The sequence below is a fragment of the Heptranchias perlo genome, chromosome 2, assembly GCF_035084215.1.
Source record: "Heptranchias perlo isolate sHepPer1 chromosome 2, sHepPer1.hap1, whole genome shotgun sequence".
Taxonomy (NCBI): Eukaryota; Metazoa; Chordata; class Chondrichthyes; order Hexanchiformes; family Hexanchidae; genus Heptranchias; species Heptranchias perlo.
Genome location: NC_090326.1, coordinates 136,453,771 through 136,471,129, shown reverse-complemented (window position 1 = coordinate 136,471,129; position 17,359 = coordinate 136,453,771). Strand labels below are relative to the sequence as shown.

General features: G+C 41.8%; 1 protein-coding gene across 2 annotated transcripts in view; it reads left to right on the top strand.

Annotated features, from left to right (window-relative positions):
- znf438 (zinc finger protein 438) overlaps positions 1-14,771 on the top strand; it is a 257,100-nt gene extending 242,329 nt beyond the window's left edge. Inside the window, exon 9 of one of the 2 annotated variants that reach the window (XR_010968362.1) lies at positions 14,478-14,504. The gene's annotated coding sequence lies outside the window, so the exon portion shown is untranslated. Of the gene's footprint in view, positions 1-14,477 lie in introns of both variants that reach the window. The other variant, XM_068007411.1, reaches the window with a different exon arrangement.
- The last annotated feature ends 2,588 nt before the right edge of the window (positions 14,772-17,359 follow it).

The following is a 17,359-nucleotide window of genomic DNA, read 5'->3' as shown; positions in this document are numbered from 1 at the left end:
TACACTTGAAATGCCATAACCTACAAGGCTATGGACCAAGTGCTAGAAAGTGGGGTTAAGCACGATAGCTCTTTTTCGGCTGGCACAGACATGATGGGCCGAATGGCCTCCTGTGCTGTAAATTTCTATGATTCTATGATACATTTCGGTAGGAGCCACATACTGCTTGGATAATAAGAGTCTAAATGGGTTAGAGGAGCAGTATCTGGCGGTACAGATACACATATCACTAAAAGTAGCAACGCAGGTTAATAAGGCCATTTAAAAATAACAAACCAAGCACTTGGGTTCATTTCTAGAATTGAAAAGCAGAAGTTATCCAGAGAAGTTATGTAAACTTGTATAGAACCTTGGCTAGACCACACTTGGAGTACTGTGAGCAGTTCTGGTCTCCATATTGCATAAAGGATATAGAGGCACCGGAGAAGGTACAAAAAAGATTTATCAGGATGATACCAGAACTGCGAGGTTATACCTATCAGGAAAGATTGAGCAGGCTGGGGCTCTTTTCTCTAGAAAAGAGAAGACTGAGGAGTGACCTGATAGAGGTCTTTAAGATTATGGAAGGATTTGATAGGGTAGACGTGAAGAAGATGTTTCCACTTGTGGGGGAGACCAGAACTAGGGGCCATAGACACTAATAAATCCAATGGGGAATTCAGGAGAAACTTCTTTGCTCAGAGAGTGGTTAGAATGTGGAACTCGCAACCACAAGGAGTAGTTGAGGCGACTAGCATAGATTCATTTAAGGGGAAGCTAGATAAACACATGAGGGAGAATGGAATAGAAGGATATGCTGATCGGGTTAGATGAAGTGGGGAGGGAGGAGGCTCGTGCAGAGCATAAACACCGGCATGGACCTGTTGGACCGATTGGCCTTTTTCTGTGCTGTACATTCTATGTAATTCTATGCATGGTCTTTTGCAAGATTTTCTGGAAATTCATTTGTGCCCTTTATATCATAAAGCACCTTTGAGCCTTTTACAGTGATTTCTTGTTTCTTTTAAGTCACTTAGTGCTAGTCCAGTAAATGCAACAAGAATACAAAAGCAGTCATGGATGGGAATAGTCCATTCTGCCTAACTCTTCTAGCCCAGGATCCAATTCCATTTTAAGCGCTCATGGATGATAATTCCAAAATAATATCTCACTTCAAGCGAAGAAATTTGTAATAATATTTGTTTTAAATGAACTTTCCACTAATTTATGAACTCTAGTCCCACTCACCTGCTGTACTTTGAAGTAACATTCTGGGTAATCATCTCTGTGCTGTTTAACGTTTTGTATATCTTAACGAGGCCCCCTCTTTAACCACCGCCTTCTGTATGATTTGCATCAATAAGAAATCTCAACAACCTGTAATCATTTCACTGTTGCTAAAGATGATCTGAACATTATGTAGAACTATTGCAATATACATCACAGTTCAGGAGGTCAAGTCATTAATATGTATATTTTAAAAGCTGCAGACAACAGCATTTTGAGTTCATGTGAGAAGAGGTTAATTTAACTAATTGATCGCTCTCTAAAATAGTGTAATAATTTAATTAGAAATATCATCATAGGTACAGGTATATAGAATCTAAAATCCTTAGGGTTTCTGCGTAATTATGTAGTCTAGTATTATTAGTGATGAATGCAGATGTCAGGACTTCAGAATACTGTATGTTTTCCTAGTGGAATTGCCAAATCATTAATAAAACAGAATAACCTAATAACTCTCTTCCAAATTCAGGGTGCTATGTTGCATTTTGTAGCTGGGAAGCTCAAAAATTTGATACCAGATATAAATTTTGTAAACTATTTTGTGTCATCAATATAATGATAAAAAAATTAAATGTGCAAATTTATCATAAATTTATCAAGATATAAGTGATGATTAAACCAGCAGAGGGGCGTGCATAGGTATAAGAAGTGCTTTACCAAGAAAGTAGAAATATTTGTCATTTGACCTTTTAAGATTTGATTGCAGATCCTCAACACTGTGCTGGCATTGCAGTTCTCCTCGAGGTAGTTACCTCATCAGTGGTGCTATTGATTGTTGTTTAGAGAATGTGTTTTTTTAAAAAACATTTTACCAGGCAGTCATGCTGCATCAGCACCATGGCTGTGCAATAAATCATTTGCAAATATTAGATTGTTATAATCGTAGCATTCCAGGGTGGAAATTCCCATATACCTAGAATAGAACCATTTATTGCACATTTCTTGACATTAGTTATAGGCCACCATTGTTAAGAATACAGTATGGACTTAATTGTTAGCATTTGTTTGACATGTAATTGATCTGCAAATATGCAAATACATCTTTAGTTTAAAAAAAACTTAGTAGGAGCACTGACTTTGCAGGAAGGTTTAAATTGTTTGTCATTCATTTTGTGAAGCATAAGTCTAGAAGTATAACTTTGAGGATTCCTTTACTACTATTTTTTTTTTAATTAAATAGTACTTATAACTTATTTGGGGAGGGGCAGAGGCAAGTATATATTTCTGTCTTGCCCCTTTTAGGGAAGTAAATGGCAACAATTTAGTTTGTATTTTATGTGTGAATACCCTTTTTGTCACAAACTCCATACCCTTGCCACGGATTCTATTCTTCTCCCCGGCTGCTATCTCAGATCGAACCAGAAAGTTTGTAACCTCGGTGTCCTATTTGACCCCAAGCTGAGCGTCCAACTCTATAATCCACTCTATCACTAAAACTGCCTGTTTACCCCTGCCTCAGCCCCTCTGCTGCTAAAACCATCATCCTTGTCTTTGTTACTTCCTGACTCAACTATTCCAATGCTCTCTTGGCCAGCCTCCCATCTTCTATCCTCCAAACTTCAGCTCATCCAAAAACTCTGCTGCTCGTATACTAACCCACACCAAGTTCTGCTCACCCATCACTCCTGTGCTCACTGACCTACATTGACTCTTGGTCCCCCAATGCCTCAAATTTAAAATTCTCATCCTTGTGTTTAAATCCCTTCATGGCCTCGCCCTTCCTTATCTCTGTAACCTTCTTCAGCCCTATAACTTTCTGAAAACTCTGTGTTCCTCCAACTCTGGCTCCATGCGCATCCCCCACTCCCAAGCCCCACCTTTGGGGGCCATGCCTTCAGCCGTCTAGGCCCCATAACCTGGAAATCCCCTCACTAAAACTCTCCACCTCTCCCTTTTTTAAATTTAAGTTCCTCCTTAAAACTCACCTCTTTGACCAAGCTTTTAATCACCCCTCATATCTCCTCCTCTGGCTCGGCATCAATTTTTGTCTGATTATGCCTCTGTGAAGCACCTTGGGATGTTTTTCTATGTTAAAGGCGCTACATAAATGCAAGTTTTTGTTGTGAATTCACAAAAAATGTTAAAAATAATTCATGGTGATTTGTTTCCTTATCAAAATGAGGCATATCTGTATTGGGGAATGGAACACATTTCTAGTTCGGAGTCCAATGTCAGTGTCGAGCACTCCATCGTCAGAAGCTCCGTAAATCTCTCTTTGTTCTGTCCCATCAATGTACCTAAACTCCAGCATTGTAAAATCAACCCTTGTTTTATGCAATACCATTGATACCCTTATTCATGGTTCTGTTATCTTCAGACTAGACTTCACTGCCCACCTGGATGGCCTTGCAAGCTCCACCCTACATAAATTCCAACTTGCTCAAAAGTCCATTGCTCACAGCCTCTCCCTTACTGAGTCCTGTTCACCCATCACCCCTGTCCTTGTTGACCTTCACTTTAGACGAACAACGAACTTCAAAATCCTTGTCCTTGTTTACCAATCCCTCCATGACTTTTTCCCACCCTATCTGTGCAATCTAGCCCAGCCTTATGTCCCAGCCCTGTCCTATAGACCTCTGCCTCTGACCTCCTGAATGATCCACCAGTCCCACACCAAGTGCTCCTCACTACATGTCACAGCTTTCAACTGACTAGATCGTTACTCTTAGGAATCCATCTGAAGATCTGTCTCTAAACCTCTATGCTTTGCTACTTCATGCCCTGCCTTTAAAAGGCTCCTCAAAACCTATTTCTTTGACCATGCTTTCAATCAATGATGCTCTCTCTTATGTGAAGCACCTTCGGATAGTTTATTACATAAAAGACACTATAGACGTACATGTCACTAAAAGTAGCGACGCAGATAAATAAGGCCATAAAAAATGAAAAGGCAAGCCAAGCTCTGGGTTCATTTCTAGAGGGATAGAACTGAAAAGCAGAGAAGGTATGTTAAACTTATATAGAACCTTGGTTAGACCACACTTGGAGTACTGTGCGCAGTTCTGGTCTCCATATTATAAAAAGGATATAGAGGCATTGGAGAGGAGCCAAAAAGATTCACAAGGATGATACCAGAACTGAAGATATACTTATCAGGAAAGGCTGAACAGGCTGGGGCTCTTTTCTCTAGAAAAGAGAAGGCTGAGGGGTGACCTGATAGAGGTCTTTAAGATAATGAAAGGGTTTGATAGGGTAGATGTAGAGAAAATGTTTCCACTTGTGGGGGAATCCAAAACTAGAGGTCATAAATATAAGACAGTCACTAATAAATCCAATAGGGAATTCAGGAGAAACTTCTTTATCCAGAGAGTGGTTAGAACGTGGAACGCGCTACCACAAGGAGTAGTTGAGGCGACTAGCATAGATGCATTTAAGGGGAAGCTAGATAAACACATGAGGGAGAAGGGAATAAAAGGATATGCTGATAGGGTTAGATGAAGCGAGGTGGGAGGAGGCTTGTGGAGCATAAACGCTGGCATAGACCATTTGGGCTGAATGACCTGTTTCTGTGCTGTAGACTTGATGTAACGTTGTTGCTGATTTTCTTCCAAATTATGGACAATGTTGTGCTGTGCCTCTGGTTCACCAGAAACTTTGTTGAGACCGTCCAAACTCATTTAGCATAGGACTCTTACAGTCAGAAGACTATAATCTCGTGGGATGGATTTGAACCCGGGTCACAGATGTGAAAGAGTTTGCTGGCCCAGTGTGCCACGCAGACCCGTCAAAAGGTGAAAGTATATTTAGAAACTTCAAATTTTGTAAATGTACTAATTTCTATCTGTGAATTCTGAAGTCCTGAAGTTATGCAAACTTCAAGGAGGATAAAGCATTTTACAGCACAGTAGGCTATTTGGTCCATTGTGCTGAATGAGCCTCATTCCTGTGTCCTTTTCCCACATACTTTTACATTTTCCTTTTTCATATATTTATTAGCTTCCCTTTTTTAAAAGCTATTCTGGATTCTGATTCCACTGCCAGTTCAGGTAGGCAATCCATGTTCTAACAGCCCTGTATATAAAAAAAATCTCCAAACCACTGCCTTCTTTCTTTGATGATCTTAGATTTATGCCTTGTAATTAGCAACTCAATGACCAGTGGAAGTAGTTTTTCCCTATTTTTGTGTCAAAAGTCAGAAATGATATAAATTTTAAACTTCATTCTCTATTAATAAATGCATCATCTTGTTTGAGATTTAGTCATTATAAAACAATTATGCAGAATAATCTAATGATCTTGATGGGGGTTTTGAATCTGAAGTTGTTACAGTATAATTTGGGTTGTAAATACATTTCAGCTCCACAAAGCCACCATTTGTGTCCTAATAAAGCTTCATTGCCTCCCAATGGACATCTCTCTTCCCCTCATCTTGGCACTTCCCCACTGTCCCCGTATTGACTTCAAGGTCCTTGCACTCTTTTTCAAATCTTTAGCTTGAAAAGACCACTCTTTATCCCACACTTGTGAGACTCAGGACTACTGCTCAAACTGCACTCTCTCAGATGCACCTTTGGAAGCTGAGCTTTTAGTCATTACACTCCTTGTGACTGGAAGCCTGTGGCCAGTGGGGTACCACAGGGATCGGTGCTGGGTCCCTTGCTGTTTGTGGTCTACATTAATGACTTGGATATGAATGTAAAAGGTATGATCAGTAAGTTTGCTGATGATACAAAAATTGGTAGGGTGGTAAATAGCGAGGAGAATAGCCTCAGTCTGCAGGACGATATAGATGGGTTGGTCAGATGGGCGGAACAGTGGCAAATGGAATTTAACCCGGAAAAGTGCGAGGTGATGCACTTTGGAGGGACTAACAAGGCAAGGGAATACACAATGAATGGGAGGACCCTAGGCAAGACAGAGGGTCAGAGGCGGCGGAACAGGTAGATAAGGTGGTAAAGAAGGCATATGGGATACTTGCCTTTATTAGCCGAGGCATAGAATATAAGAGCAAGGAGGTTATGATGGAGCTGTATAAAACACTGGTTAGTCCACAGCTGGAGTACTGTGTGCAGTTCTGGTCGCCACACTACAGGAAGGATGTGATCGCTTTGGAGAGGGTGCAGAGGAGATTCACCAGGATGTTACCAGGGCTGGAGCGCTTCAGCTATGAAGAGAGACTGGGAAGATTGGGTTTGTTTTCCTTGGAGCAGAGGAGGCTGAGGGGGGACATGATTGAGGTGTACAAAATTATGAGGGGCACAGATAGGATGGATACTAAGGAGCTTTTTCCCTTCGTTGGGGGTACTATAACAAGGGGACATAGATTCAAGGTAAAAGGCGGGAGGTTTAGAGGGGATTTGAGAAAGAACTTTTTCACCCAGAGGGTGGTTGGAGTCTGGAACTCACTGCCTGAAAGGGTTGTGGAGGCAGGAACCCTCACAACATTCAAGAAGCATTTGGATGAGCACTTGAAATGCCATAGCATACAAGGCTACGGACCAAATGCTGGAATATGGGATTAGAGTAGACAGGGCTGATGGCCGGCGCGGACACGATGGGCCGAAGGGCCTCTATCCGTGCTGTATAACTCTATGACTCTATGACTCTATGTAGTTTGGAATGCTTCCAAAACCACTTTGCCTCATTCCCTCTCTGCCTTCCTTCAAAAATCTCTTTAAAAGCATGCTCCTGCTGTTTGGAACTCTCCCAAAACCACTTTGCTTTGCTACCTCTCTATTTTGTTTCAAAATCTCTTCAACTGTGTTTGTGGTACCTGTCTCACCACCCCCCTCCCCCCCCCCCCGCCCAAATTGCCCTGTTCCCTGTTCAACATTCTCTTCTTTTCCTTGTAAAGTGCGCTGATATGTATTTTCATGTGAGGGTTTTTTTTTAATCAAGTTGTTATGTTTCTCATACAGCAGTGATTGTTTTCTTGTGTATTTCAATGCATGATGAATGCTCGAGGTGTGTTTCAGCATGAAAACACTTCCTTAAGCCAGCGGTATTTTTTTGTGTGATGACTATTTGGGTTAATTGTCAGCCCAGAGGTACTATTTTTGTACCATTGCCAGTGTTTTTAACCCACTTGAATATTGTGGAACAACTGCACTTATCTCTGCGACTGGAGTGAACATTTGCAAATTATGTGACAAGTTGAAATATATATTTTTTCAACAAGATGCCGTTAGAACTTAAAAATAAAGTGGGTAATTTTCAACCTTGCCACCTGGGCAGTAACCTGGCGGAACAGATCGCCCGCCCGCTGTAGAACCTGCCTGATTTTTATCCCGTTGAAATTGGTGGCATGAAAATCGCGCAGGTTCTACAGTGGGTGGACGATCACTCTGCCAGCAGTAACGTTGAAAGTTACGTCCAAAGTTTCTGAATCCTATGATAATCCAAAGATTTAAATTAAAGTTTGTCAATGTTCTCTCATTTTTAAAATGATCCTTGTTTTTTTGCTTGTAATTATTGATGGTTACAGATCTTCATTTAAGATAATTACTTGGCTTGGCTTGTGAACTAAATATGTATCCAGATTATAATCAATGCTATAATTTGTCTGCCTAAAAGCCAGCTGTAATGAGATTCAATCTGGGGATCATTTGCAAGCTTTCCCTTTTCCATATTGTTTTTATTTCCTGTAATTTAAAGTTGGAATTGTTAATGGAATATTACATTGTCCTGGTTTTTTTGTGCAGCAAATGAGTTACAGATATGGGAAAACATTGATGTAACTTAAAAATAATCAACTCTTATAAAAAAGAAAATCACTTTCGCTTGTTTTTCAGCCATTCAGAATTATGAGCTGAATAGTCTTCCTTCATTACACAAGTATTTAACAAGCTCTTGTCATGTCAAGTGGTGCTGTAGTCCCTCCCATTTTTTTTGAAAAAAAGTACTTCAACTGTGTCAATTTGTGTTGCAGGAACTATACTAAATTAATGTGGTATAACATTAATTTGGAAACCCTGTACAGGTAAGTGAAAACAGATGGCAAAACTGTTTTGGCCCGGTAACGTTTTTGTTGTTAGTTTTGGGGAAACTGTTATGTGCAAATGTACGTATATTAAATAAATTTTACATACTGTTCTAAAGATCATGTACAGCTGTGAAATATATTATAATGTTTCAATCCATATCCTGGGGTCAAGTGACAGGCCCTCCATGGAGAACTGTGTGTAGTAAATCGCTCCATTCATGTACTGTGCTGATCGGATATGTACAAGTAATAGAGACTGGTAATAATGATCTGCTAAGTGCTTCAGTTAACTTTAAAAAAAAGTTGAAGTATCTTGTTAACAAAGAGCTCATTTGCTGCAGCACCAGAGCATTGAACTGATGAGTAGGAGACGAGTAATGTAAATCCTTGTCTTAATTGATGTTTTCATTTAGACTTCCCCAATGGCAAGTTTCACTTATCTGGTAGACTGTCCCATGAGCGCAACCATGGACATTTTTACTTAGAATGAAAATAAACTTGGACCCTACTTTTTCCACACAAACGTAGTAGGTGGCAGATCTTCTAACGTCACTTTTGGGGTAATGCCCTGGCCATTTTTCACAGACACTGCTAATTTCTACCAGGATGTTCCAGTGTCCTGGGATTGCTGTCAGATCCTTTCTCCCCCCTCTTTATCTCTCTTTCTTGTAATTGCATTCTTGGAAAACCAAGTATGGCATCACCAAATCGTTATTTTTTGATTTACGTTGTCTTCTACTCTTTTCGACCTTTGTGATATCCTGCACTTAGGGCCATAGTTTCTTGTGGAAACTAATTTATTTTTCCTCTTTTGTACAAGTAGTTATAGAGATTGGGCAGACAAGAATGAAATGTGAAGTAGACATTCCTTGTTTTGAAACTGGACTTTGAATGTTTTATTAATACCATCAAAATGAGCACGTTACTCTCTGTCACATCAATAATTGCATGAGATTAAGAAATGTGTTGTCTGAAGTTCTCTCAGGCCTGAGTAAAAATCTTTGTATTTGAATACAGTATGACTGTGGTATTATCATCTGTAGAACTCACTAGTTACTACATTATACAGTAGACATAATTAGAAATTGAGGAGGATTTTGTTTCTAAATAAAAACAGAAAATGCTGGAAATACTCAGCAGGTCAGGAAGCATCTGTGGAGAGAGAAACAGAGTTAATGTTTCAGGTCGATGATCTTTCGACAACCTGAAATGTGAACTCTGTTTCTCTCTCCACAGAGGCTGCCAGACCCACTGAGCATTTTCTGTTTTTATTTCAGATTTCCAACATCCGCAGTATTTTGCTTTTGATTTTGTTTATAAATGTTGGTCAATACTACCTTATTTTGCTATATGTTTTAACCGATTCTAATCAGTCCACCATTGGCGGCTGTGCCTTCAGCTGCCTAGGCCCTAAGCTCTGGAATACTCTCCCTAAAGCTCTCCGCCCCTCTCCCTCGATCTCCTCCTTTAAAACGCTCCTTAAAGCCTACCTCTTTGACCAAGCTTTTGGTCATCTGTCCTAATATCTCCTTATGTGGCTCGGTGTCAAATTTTGTTTGAAAATCGCTCCTGTGAAGCACCTTTGGATGTTTTATAATGTTAAAAGCGCTATATAAATGCAAGTTGTTGTTATCGCCAATAATGCAAAAAAATGATTACACATGACTGAATGTAGCATTTTATTTCCACTTAGTTCTCTTGATGGATCAGCGCTACACCTTGAATTATGATGGGTTTCAGAGAATCAGGAAATAGAATCACAGAACTTTATTGCACAGAAAGAGGCTTTCTATTTCCTAACGACCCAATGCATTTAAAAAAAACTCTTCTCTTTTTCTTTATATGTGTTGATCTTAAAGTTATGTCTTCTAGTTAAATAGATTTTTCCTATTTACCTTATGAAAACCATTCATAGTTTTGGTGAACTCTATGAGATAGCCCTTTAACCTTCTCTGTTTCAGTAAAACGAGCTCCAGTTTCCCATGTCTCTCCTTAAAACTAAAGCTTATTATCCCTGGAGTCATCTTAGTAGATCTCTTCTGTACCCTCTCCATTGCCTCAAAATCCTTCTTCAAGTAGAGCACTCAGAATTAGACACATTGGGCTCGATGTTACCAGGCCTGCGGCTTTCCGGCGGGTTGGGTTTCGGGAGCGTGGTCAACACGCTCGGTGAAATTAGTGGGTTGCCCGCGCGATCGTAGCAGGCAACACACTAATAGGAATCAATTACCTGCTCCTCCGGGGTCCACGCTGCTGGTCTGCGCGTCGGGCGGGCTGTGCATGCGCAGTACGATCTGTCAGCTGGAGGCTCTCTAGTTAAAGGGGCAGTCCTCCACTGACAGATGCTGCAACCAATGGAACAAATTACAGCATGGAGCAGCCCAGGGGGAAGGCTGCTCCCAGTTTAATGATGCCTCACCCCAGGTATCATCAGATGGGGTGAGGAGGAGGGCGAAGACAGAGATCTTCCCACCGGCGGGCGGGAGAAAGCGGCCAGCCTCTGCCACCAAGAAGGCCTGGCTCGAGGTGGCAGAGGGGGTCACCTGCGCAACCAACATATCGCCCACCTGCATACAGTGCAGGAGGCGCTGCAATGACCTCAGTAGGTCAGCCACAGTGAGAACACGAAGTCTTTCCCCTACACTCCATCTGCCACAACACTGCCCCAACCCCACATCTCCTTCGGCACCGCCAACACTACTCTGTCACATCACCCCTCATACCCACTCAAACCCCATCCTCATCTTACCTCCACCTACTCACCTCGCCAGTACTCATCCTGCCACTAACACGCGACCCAATCCTCATACAATCTCATGGCTCTATCCCATACTCACCCTCTCGTGCATCTCCCTCACGGCCAGCCTCACTCAACCTGCCACTACCTGTGCTGCAGCCACAGGGCATGCATCACATATGTGCAGTAGGCAGCGTAAGGCAAATGTTCCGTGAGCATGAAGGGGGTGCACAAGGGTGTCGGAGGGTTTGCCATGGGTGTCACCTATATTGAATTTCAGAGCAACAAACAGCACACATTATATTGGCACCACCACTGCCATGTCTCCGCGAATCCTGTCTGTTGTGTCCAATAATGCCCGCTCCTGGGTATCACTATGAGGACCCACCACTGATGCCACCCATCGTGTTACTGCAGAGTAGGTGCAGGTATATTTGCAGGGCTCTTCCGCGCAGACCACTGAGAGACATCGGCGGTGTAGCCGGCTGCACCCTGGAAGGATGCGGAGGAGAAGTTGTGGAGGGCAGTGGTGACTTTGGCAGCGACAGGTAAGCACTTGGTGCTGGGGCCAGCCAGGATCAGCTCGGCATGAAAGAGCCTGCAGATCTCCACGACGACATGTCGAGCGAATCTGCGCCTCCCTGGGCACTGCTGCTCGGAGAGGTCCGGAGAGCTTCGCCTCGGTCTGTGGACCATGTGGCGAGGGTAGTGCCCTCTGCGATGCGTCTCTCTCTGCGGTAGCCCTCCCTCCTGCTGTGCAGGTGGGCGTGCAACAACACCGTGTTGGGGGGCTCCACGTCTCTGCGGCGGACGGCGTGGACTGCGAGGCTGCTGGGGCTGGTCATGCTGTTCGTCCTCCGAGGGTGTCCACGTACCACCCATCTGGCAGGTGTTGGTCTGAGGGGTTGTGCAGGGTAGGTGGGTGGTTCCTCGGACTGGGGCTGCGGTTTCGTGTCGGTCTGTCCTCTGGCTTGGCGGGGGGTGGTGGGGGGCAGGGGTTGCCCTATGTGACGCGGTGGCCTCCTGCGTGGGTGAGGGCTCTCCCCCGTGGAGTGCACCTTGGCAGCTGCCACAGGCTGCTGGCTGCAACACGCCTGGTTGGAGAGAGACTGTTTCCCCCAGTGTGTGAAACAGTCTGCGATGCAGGTAAAATCCCACACTTCCTCTTTTGATAGCTGATTCAGCTCATTAACTGGCCTCAACAAGCAAGGTAAGTACTCTCAAGTGGAACCCCGCTGGCTTTAATTGCCTGCGGGATTCCCACCAGCGGAGGCCACGCACGCAGCCCCGCACATCATCGGGGAACCCGGAAGTGGTCGGGATCGCGGTGCGATCCGGTCACGTGACCTCATATCGGGATTTTCGGGGCCCCCCCGCTGGAAACCCGACCCTAAAATCGAGCCCATTATTCCAACTGTGACCTAATCAATCAATGATCTCTGTAGGTTAAGCATTACTTTGCTTATGTACATTGTAACACTATTTTTAAAACCTAGGTTCCCATAAACTTTTTTTAATATAGCTTTATCAACTTGCGCTCCCACATTTTAAGATTTGTGTATCTGAATCCCCAAGCCTCTTTGCTCTTCTGTTTTCTTGTCATTTGTAAGATGCTTCTTTCTAGGGCAGAACTCTTACGTAGCGTGAGGATACACCAGCATGCAATACTGAAGGGCCCACCAGACTGCGTAATTTTAATGGTAAAATGCAGTTCAGTGGCATAACCTCAAAAATACAGATCTACTGTACCTGTACAAAAGGCAAAATTGTTATGGAATATGATGCTTTTAGCTTATCAGCAGTTCTAACAATAGGAGTCTTTATTTTCTTGGGCAGTGATTATGGAAACAATAATACAGTTTTCATTTAATTATGGAGATTCATCAGGTCTCTTTATTCAGTACCCCATTCTTCATACTGATAACTGTGCTTGTAAATTTTACATGTAGTTACAGTGATTATTTTCCTCTAAATGTCTTTCAAGGTTGTGCAGAGTTATTGGTTTCAGTTTTACATTATTACTCTCCAGCAATTTACACTTTCTATCCAATTAATTATCAAATGCTACTAAATGCAATCTTGTACTAAAAATCAAGGTGGAAAATTGCAGAATTCAGCATTTCATCTTAATTATTGAATAGCTACTTATACAGTCAATGCCTATTAAATTGACGCTATTTAATCATTCCTTATTTACCTTGTCTTCTATTTGAGAGTGTCGTGCACCTTGGGCCATGGCCTTTCAGCCTGGTTTCTCAGTTAAAGAAAAAGTGATGATTTTTTTTGCCAAAGCAAATAATTTATCAAAAGTTTCTGTTTGCAATTACTTTCATTTATACTTTTGATTGTAAAGCATGAATTTCCAAAATGTATTCATTTCAGGGCTGTATTTTGGTACATTATTGAATTATATATTGTGCAGTGATGTACAGAAATGGTTGCGTGTTTGCAGTTTTCATTTGCAAAAAATGGGAAAGCTTATTTAATGGAAGTGAACAGCTAAAATTCACTTAACAAGTGAATATAGTCAGTGCAGATAGCAAATAGCTGGATTTTGGTTCGTTCAACAGAAATATTCATTTTAATTGCAAGTAGAGATTTGAACCATTCACAGATAACTTAAATGTATAATACACCCATAGCTTGCGTCATAAATTATCAGGCTGTTGGAGCACACAGTATAATTGGGTTCAAGAGACAATTGGATGTGTTACTGCATATAGAGAAAGGATTGAGGAATATGGGGGGGGGAAGGCAGGTAGATGAGATTGATTTATAATGACGACCTTCTTCTGATCCTAAAAAAAAATTATTATGTTATGTAACCTTCAATTATCACTATCTGTATTTACCTACGTTTCCCCAAATTCCTCTCCTAACCAGATAGTAATCAGCTGCTTTTGCTCAAGATGCTGACGCAGCTTTATCTGCGAGTCTGTTTCACATACGCAGTAGTTTGTGGGGTAATAAATCCTATTAATCTCACGTTTAGCTTGAAGCTGGTTAATTTTATACTCGACGTCTACTTTCTGCACTCCTAATCCAAGTTAAACAACCTGCTTGTATCCACATTGTCCATTCCCCTCAGGATTTTAAACACCATATCAAGTTTTGTCAGGTTTCTGTTCTCTAATGAAAACAAGTTCAGTGTTTTGAATCTTTCTTTATATCTTACATTCCTAGTACTGGATTTCTCCTTGTATTTGCTCTTAGAACTCTCTCCAGCTCATTAATGACATGAATGTCCAAAACTACACATACCACTACAAATATGGTCTCCTAAATGATTTACATACGGTTAGAATTACTTGTTTTAAATTAAAATCTAAAACTTCATTGCCATTATAATCATAATGGAAACAAATGAATTGTTCCATTTAAATATAATTCTTCACTCTGCAAATCCCAGATGTCCCAATAGAGTACCTTCAGGCCTTACAAATGACTGCATCTCATTTTAAAATGTAACTTTATATTTTGAATTCAACACACACCAAGCAGCAGTTTTTGTTTTCCTCCTGAACTTACTGTGATTCATCTACTTCTTTACAGGAAAGAAGCCACCTCAATTCAGCAAGCCTTTTGAAGCTTAGTCTACAGGTTTTTGAATGGCTGTACAGTGAAGACCATGTAGGTCGCAGTGCTATGCTGTTTTCTCCTTATGTTCCATCTCTTGTCCTGTTGCTGTGTTTGATCTCAACTTAATCACCATCCGATGGAGCCTCCTATTCATTATATATTGGACTATATTGTTAATAGATGGCCTCAGCTCTCAATAGCATTGAGTAATAAATGTATTTCTCTAGCTAAGAGTTAATGTTCTATCAATAAATCCTTAATCCCTCACTTTCCTAGTGTATACTTTTTAAAAATTATAATAGTAATTCTAAAGGTTTGAATCAAAACAAAGAGGCATGTTTTTCTTCTGGGTGAGCTCTTTGGTGTGTGCACATAGGGTCAGGTATGTAACCCTAATATTGAATAATCATTATTACATTTAGAAGAAAATGGTCTGCCTAATCATAGTAAGCCATATATAGGAGATAGTGGGGGTTAAATTGGATAACCCCGAAAACGGGCGCGGGGAGTGCGGTATGCGATTTACCAATGCCCGGTCGTTGCGATGCAGGCGGCACGTTACGTTAGTGCTACCTGCTGTTTTTAATGATTGCTGTGTGCAGCCAGTGCTACCTGTGCTCTTAAAGGGGAGGTGCATTGTGGCTGCAAGATGTGGTGAGAGTCATTTCAAAACAATCTGTGCTGTGATATTTTGAAGAATAGCTGCGCCTGGGAGAGAGCGTGCATCAAGGTTCTCTGATGATGCATTGGAGGCCTTGGTGCAAGAGGTGGGGAGAAGGAGGGGCATCCAATGTCCGCGGTGGGTGGGGGGGCAGGAGGCCCTCCAGAAGTAGGGGAGGAGGTAAATGCCAGGAGCATTGCTCCAAAAACATGGATGCAGTGCAGGAAGAAGTTTAATGATTTGATACGAGTTGTCAAGGTGAGTGAGTTCAAGCTTCAGGTGGCATATCATATCAACTACACCACCAGCCTCATCCACTGCTCAATTCACTACACCCCCATCACCCACCTACCAACAATCTCTTTCAGTCAGTACTCAAACGTTCAAATCATATGCTTTGCCCTACCCTCAAACACTTAGCACTGTTGCAAGCCTCACACCCACAACTCACAGTTCACACACACTGGTAGCTATTCAACCATGACAGCCACATCACCCAAATATCTTGCAGGACACTCACTGACACACTTCCCGCTCTCTTGCAGGAGAAAGTGGCACATAACAGGAGGCAGCAAGTGGCAGTGGCTCCATGGAACATGAACCTGCTGTCCTCTCTCAGGATGACAGCACTCCTGCTCTCACGCCTGCTACTCCGCCAAGGCCCTTGCTGTTGCCTGTCAGCCAGCCTGCCAACTCCCTGTAGAGTATTGAAACTTAATCCAAGTATAGGAAACCTCCAAAAACACGTACAAATGCACTAGCAGCCAGAAAAAATAATCCAGCAACTAACCTATAACTCCTGCAAGGTCCCTTTATATACTACTGGTGAGGGGGATCTTTCATGCCCTTTAAGTCACGTTCAACTGTGCGATGTTAAGACAGTGCATTGGATGGAGTGTGGTGTTCCAAAATAGCAGTCCTTTTAAATCAGCATTGCATACTGATTCGTGTCATATTCTTCCTACTCTGCATGCTGCCGGTGGACGTTAGGGGCACATATGCAAACCCCTTTACCAAGATGGCATCCTGCGCACTTCCCACCGGCATTGCGCGCGCGCCTCTCGGACCCCATTTTCGAGACTTAGTTGGCCGCGTGGCGCCTAAAAAACGGGCGCTAAACAGCCCAATTTCACCCCCAGTGCGTACTCATCACATTAAAAAGTACTTTTCACATTCAAAAACTCAGTACTGTGCTTTAAGTTACAAATGAAGCTCGTTCAGATTAATATTTCTTATTTAATGTAACCTTCAATCTGAATTCAAAACGTACATTTTATAGCACCTTTTGCATAACAAAATATCCCAAGGTACTTTGGAGGAAGAGTGATGCCTACTTAACAACAGTGACTATACTTCAACAGTAATTCATTGGTTGTGAAGCAGTTTGGGACATCCTGAGGACATGAAAGGCTCTATATAAATGCAAGCCTTTCTTACATCACTCATCAACTTTAACCCTGTCCCCTCCCCTCAAAACCTATGTTTTTGACCATACTTTTGTTCATCTTTCCTAACGCTTATATGACTGTTTGGTGTCCATTTCACCTCGAGTGAAACATCTACGCTATCTAAATACAAGTTATTGTTGATTGAGGGGGTCACACATATTGTTAATTAACATACACACTAGTCATGTACTGATTGGCAAGTTCCGCCGTCAGACACTGCAGCTGTGGCCACGCTCTAACCTGCAACATTACCATCCTATTGTAGAAAAAAGCATTTCATTGGATGGGTGCATTTTAGAATAAACAAACCCTCATACAGAGGTACTTGACTTTTTTTTTGTTAAACAATTAAATGATTGTTCCTTTGGAAGAGAGTTTGAATTGCATCTCTTTATGGACCTTGCAGGAATACCACTACATACTTCGCAAGTCGTCAGACATTAGAGATAGTAATATTAACCCTAAACTACTAAAATAAATAATTAAAATACATAAGAAAAAAAAATTAAATGCTTCATGTGTGCTCACCCTTTTCCCCTCCTGTTCTTCCCTATACTCTCTCTAGTTTTTGTTGTTTATCTTTTTGTTTCTATCAATTTTATGGGAGCAACTTTTTTTTTAAATGCCATTTTAATGCTAAAAACCTTTTCCAAAGGCTTCTGTTTTCAGCAAATCAAATGACACAGAACTGAAGATTAACCTATTAATCATGTATTTTCAGCATCAGATAGGAAGAGGCTGCCAAC